At 42.9% G+C, this 5,342-nt stretch overlaps 1 long non-coding RNA gene across 1 annotated transcript in view; it reads left to right on the top strand.

Annotated features, from left to right (window-relative positions):
• The window catches only part of LOC108449583, a 30,863-nt gene extending 29,628 nt beyond the window's left edge, over positions 1–1,235 (top strand). Inside the window, exon 2 of the long non-coding RNA XR_001865799.1 lies at positions 1,001–1,235. This is a non-coding gene — a long non-coding RNA (uncharacterized LOC108449583). The remainder of the gene's footprint in view (positions 1–1,000) is intronic.
• The last annotated feature ends 4,107 nt before the right edge of the window (positions 1,236–5,342 follow it).

Raw genomic sequence — 5,342 nt, 5'->3', positions numbered from 1 at the left:
CTTGAGAGCAAAAGCACCTGCGCTGAGATAGGCAGATGCTGACGCAGCTGTAATTTCATGAGAAGTTTGAATAGGGAGAGATGGAAGCGATGAGGCCTTTTGCTCCAAATGGAAAAGGAGAAGACCTCAGTTCCTAGAGATGCTCCCAGAGATAGTCCTGGAGATGAAGATGAGGAAGACCCTTTGCTCCCAGGAAAGGAGAAGGGCCTCTGTTCTTAGAGATGAAATGCTTCCAGAGATGGGTGAAGAGAACATTTTTTTTCTGAACGGCTCAACCTTAAAATTTTACCCCAGTAATTCAAGAGTGGACCCTCGAAAGCAGTTGTGGGAAAAGCTGCAAGTCATGGGAAGGGACTCACATGCGAGCAGAGAACCAACCCGGACGGCTGTCTCATTGTGATAATGTTTTCATAGCATGGGCAAGAGAGACTCCTCTTCCTAAATGGACTGAACAAGGTTATTATGGAAGTGGTAAACAGACTGAACATCTCAAGGGTTGTCTTTTTACATTGTCAGTGGGAGAAGGGAGAAAGGTGGGAGGAGAAGTGTTCTGAAGGTGTGGTATGATTTTTTTTTCTTCTTATGGGTTTGTTAATAAACTTCTTTATATTCTTTCAAGTTTGGTGCCTGCTTTGCATTTCTCCTAATTCTTATCTCACAGAAGGTAAACAGTAATGAGTATTTTGGACCAAACCACTACACCTTGTCACTGCTATTCCACGTGGTGAACTGGACAGACCAAACTCTCTGTGGGTTTTATTTGACCTTATGTGGCTTCTAGTGGTGTAATTCTATCATTATCTCTTATCTCATAACTGAGTGCAGACCTCACAGCAGCAGTACTTCCTTCAGCACACTATTGATCATATTAGTCTCTTCTCCCTTCCTCCCAATTCCCTTCATCTTTCTAACCTTTTCAACAATTTACTTGTTCGTTCTTTCTACTGTATTAAAACAAGCCTATAGTCTGAGCCGTTTATTTCTGTTTCTTATTTTACAGATCTTCTTGTTGAGTCGGAAAGTCTTGACAACAAATGAAAAACTACTTCAGCTTAAGGCCGACCACTGAAGAGAGGTTTCTGTACATACGTGATAGCACATCATGCCATTTGTGCCACAGAGGCTCCTTGGGACCTTCTGCAATGTAGCTTCTGACAGATTATGCAAAACAAACAACATACAGAATTCTAAAACACATGTGCCTTGCACCTAAATAAATTAATTGAAGCTGCCAATTTCAATAAATACATAGATTTGAAAAAAAATATCAGTTATATCTTCCCACACCCACATTTCATAAATTCAGGCACCCTCACACTTCATCATATGTACTGTGTGCTACTTTTCTGGCAAATAGCCTGGAATTTAAAATAATATGTGAGTTGCTAATTTATTTTAGGCTCTACACATCCATTTAGGGGACTGGCTGTCGAACCACTACTCTTATCCATCCGGTCTCTAACTAAACTGATTAGCTGCATACAGTGCAGACAGCACTGAACACTATGAATTTAAAGAAGCAGCCTACTTCACAGCAAAAATTGTGGGAGTGAGCTAATACAGCTTTGGGATGGATAGCAGAACTTTATTGATGTGATTTCTAGTCTGAAAATTTTTCTAACTATTGAAGCTCTTTGTGCTTTTCTGCAGGTTACCGAAAGGACAAAAACTTGAAACAAAAGTTGGTGTTTAATCTCGTTTTCACTTCCTCTCTTAAAACAAGAAAACCAATCCTTTTTTCAGTTTCACATTGTACTTCACGCTTTGTTGTGAATTTGCCCCTCTCCATATTCCTGTCGTTGTCTCTGTGTGATTTGGTCTGAGGGTGGAGGGGTTAGAGAAACAACTTGAAAAGAAAACCTTAGGTAAGCTAGACAACGCTGTACTGCCCCAAATGAATTCTGTGCCCCTTCTGCACAGGAGGAGACATTGAAGATCAGAAAAGGAGAAGTTTCTCCTGCTTTTCACAGAAAAGGATCACAGAATAATTTAGATTAGAAAAGACCTTTAAGATCATTGAGTCCAACCACAAATGTAACACTGTCAAGTCTATCACTAAACCATGTCCCAAAGTACCACATCTACATGTCTTTTAAATACCTCCAGGAATGGTGACTCAACCACTTTCCCGGGCAGCCTTTTTCACAGCTTGACAACAATTTCAGTGAAGATTTTTTCCCTAATATCAAATCTAAATCTCCCCTGGTGCAACTTGAGGCTATTTCTGCTCATCCTTTCCTTTGTTACTTGGCAGAAGAGATTGGCCCCCCTCTGAGTACAGCCTCCTTTCAGGCAGTAGCAGGGCATGGCAAGACTTCCCTAAGCCTTCTTTTCTTCAGGCTAAACAAGCTCAGCCACTCCTCATAAAAACTGTGCTCCAGACGCTTCTCCAGCTATGTTGCCCTCCCCTAGACTCACTCCAGCACCTCAAAGTCTTTCTTGTAGTGAGGGGTCCAAAACTGAACACAGGATTCAAGGTGTGGCCTCATCAGTGCTGAGTACAGGGGGGTGATCACTGCTCTGGTCCTGCTGACTGCACTATCCCTGATACAGGCCAGGATGCCATTGGCCTTCTTGGCCACCTGAGCACATGCTGGGTCATAGTCAGTGGCTGTCAACCAGCACTTCCAGGTCCTTTTCTTCTAGGCAGCTTTCCAGCCACTCTTCCCCAAGCCTGCATTGCTGCATGGGGTTGTTGTGGCACAAGTGCCTGACCTTGTTGAACCTCATAAAATTGGCTTCTGCCCATTGATCCAGCCTGTCCAGACCCCTCTGCAGAGTCTTCCTGCCCTCCAGCAGATCAACACTCCCACCAAGCTTAGTGTCATCTGCAAACTGACTGAGGGTGCCCCTGATCCCTTCACTCAAAACATTAATAAAAACATTAAACAGTACTGGCTCCAGTACAGAGTCCTGGGGAACACCACCAGTGACCAGCTGGATTTAACTCACCATAAATTCACCATAATTCTCTGGGCCAGGCCATCCGGACAGGTTTTTACCCAGAGAAGAGTATACCCATCTAAGCTATGAGCAGTCAGCTTTTCCGGGAGAATACTGTGGGAAACAGTGGCAAAAGCTTTACTGAAGTCCAGGTAAACAACAGCCACAAGTCTTTCTCTCATCCAGGTGGGTTACCTTCTCATAGAAGGAGATCAGATTAGCCAAACAAGATTTGTTTTTTCTCTTCCTCTCCAAAGTGGCTTGTTGCGTTGCGTCTTTTTGACCAAAAAATCAATTAATTGGGAGCCTGACCTCCTACCATATTGCAGGTAGGAATAAGAGCTCAAATACTTCCTAATTGTCCACAATTTATCTCTGGTTCTCTTGTTGGAAGGCTTTTATTTCCATAGATAAGGTTACAGTTGACTTGCTCCTGCCACTAGTCCACAGCTTCCACAATCTACTGTGCCATTGAAGTCAGTAGGAGCTTTGCTACCAAATGAGCTGCAAGCCGGAGGCAATCCATAATTAGTTACCTCCGATTGCTACATGGAACTTGCTCTGTAATGGCCACTGAATTATTATTTTCTGCTAATCTGTATCTGACTAAAGACTCAGACAGAGTATTCCTGAGCACTACCTGTTCCCAGGGAAGTTAATCAAATCACAATTGCTGCTCTTTTATGTCAGAAATAGGGGATGAGTTAACATAAACCCCACTAAATGTAAGCTAAATAACAGGTCCAAAAGAGACAAAACCATGGATGACTGTCTGCTGTGGCCAGCACAGGGTCAGTAGCACCTAGGCTATGCACACATTTAGCATGAGGAGCAGCAGCAGCAGCTCAGAACTCCTCCACCACCCCCCGCTGCCACAGCACTGTCTGATCACCTCCTGCCTGCATCGCGTCTGACTAACAACCAGCTGCCTCAGCCCTGCACTCAGAAACACTAGCCAAAAATTCATTTAAACCAAATGGGCCCTCATTACTCTCAGAGTCCTCTTGCTGCAGCATAGCATGATGCTGGGACTAGGTATTATTTTGTTTTAATCAGTGTTGCTGATATTTGACCGAGAAGGGAAGAGAGAGAGCAAGGATTCCACTGCAGCTTTTAATGTGGCTCTAGTGAGATGCTGTTATATATTGGGCTGTGTCTCAGTATAGGGGCTTATTTGACAGGCCCTGTCATCATCTACCTCCAAGATTATCATTCATGCTGCTGGAAAGACAACTTTATTGGACTAAATATTGGCATGTGTCTGTATGGCCCACACAGGTAAAGACTCTCCTTGGGCTGTGTGTCTGAGTCACTGCGTGGGTGTAACAACTGCACTAGTTATTATTAATCTCTCTGAAACCTCTTTACAGTGATTAAGGGAGCACTGTATGAAAGCAATCTGCTTTGTGGGCTCTCGCCAAGGAAGACCCACTAAGCAGATTTTGTTGGATCCTTCAGCCAAACTGCTCTTTTCTTGGCAACTGAAATGTGCATCAACATAGATGTAATGTCAATTTCCAGCATTTTTGTAATGTACTTTATTCAGATTATTTGGATGCTACACAAACCACTAATTCAAATCACAGTATTTAACATTGCCAGTCACTCTTCTGATGTGCCAGTGTATATAAATAAACCTGAGCAGGAGACAAGAGGTCACATTTAAAAGATGTATAGAAGGGACAATAGTGTGTTCTTTTTGCTTCCAACTCCCTTCTTGTGAATAAGTGACTTGAGTGAGGCATTTCAATATGAGATGAATGGCAGGTATATGTCAGCAGGTGATGGACTCCCTGCAAATCATGGCCAGAGCAGCTCAGCAAATTGCCAGGGATCTGCTCAGCTTTTCTCCAAACTGGGCATTTGGGGAGCAGAAGAGCCAAGCTCTCACTGAGAAAGCCATGAAGCTGAGATCATGTGACAATGGCCTGTAGCTACATTGAAGTTCTGGTAACCCTGGTTTTGGGTGAAAATAATGATCACATAGAAAGCTTTAGCCTATGTATGTCACTAAACAGGCCTGGTAGCTAGTTTGTCTGAGTCAGAGAAAGACTCTAGTAGGTTTCACCTGACACGTTTCCTTTGAGCTGTGGTATCTTTTAACTTCTGTTTACTCCTGTAAAGAGTCATATATATATATATATAAATCTGTCTTTTAGTAAAGCTCAGCCTTTTTCTCTCTTCCCATGTCCATTTCTAGCAATAGATCAAAGCCTGGGTCTACTATTCCACTATGTGCCTCATGACATCTTGTCCTCACATACCAGAAAGTGACTGTCTCTAAAGCAACTTTATGAGGATAAGTAAAGCAGAGTAAAATAGCAGCAAACTGAATTTTTTCTATCTTTGTCTGTCCCAGGAGGGTTAGGCTGGAGAAAAACAAGACACTCTGAAGGAAG

Source organism: Corvus brachyrhynchos, unplaced genomic scaffold (genome assembly GCF_000691975.1).
Source record: "Corvus brachyrhynchos isolate BGI_N302 unplaced genomic scaffold, ASM69197v1 scaffold70, whole genome shotgun sequence".
Lineage (NCBI taxonomy): Eukaryota > Metazoa > Chordata > Aves > Passeriformes > Corvidae > Corvus > Corvus brachyrhynchos.
This window is presented reverse-complemented; position numbering and strand designations above follow the sequence as displayed.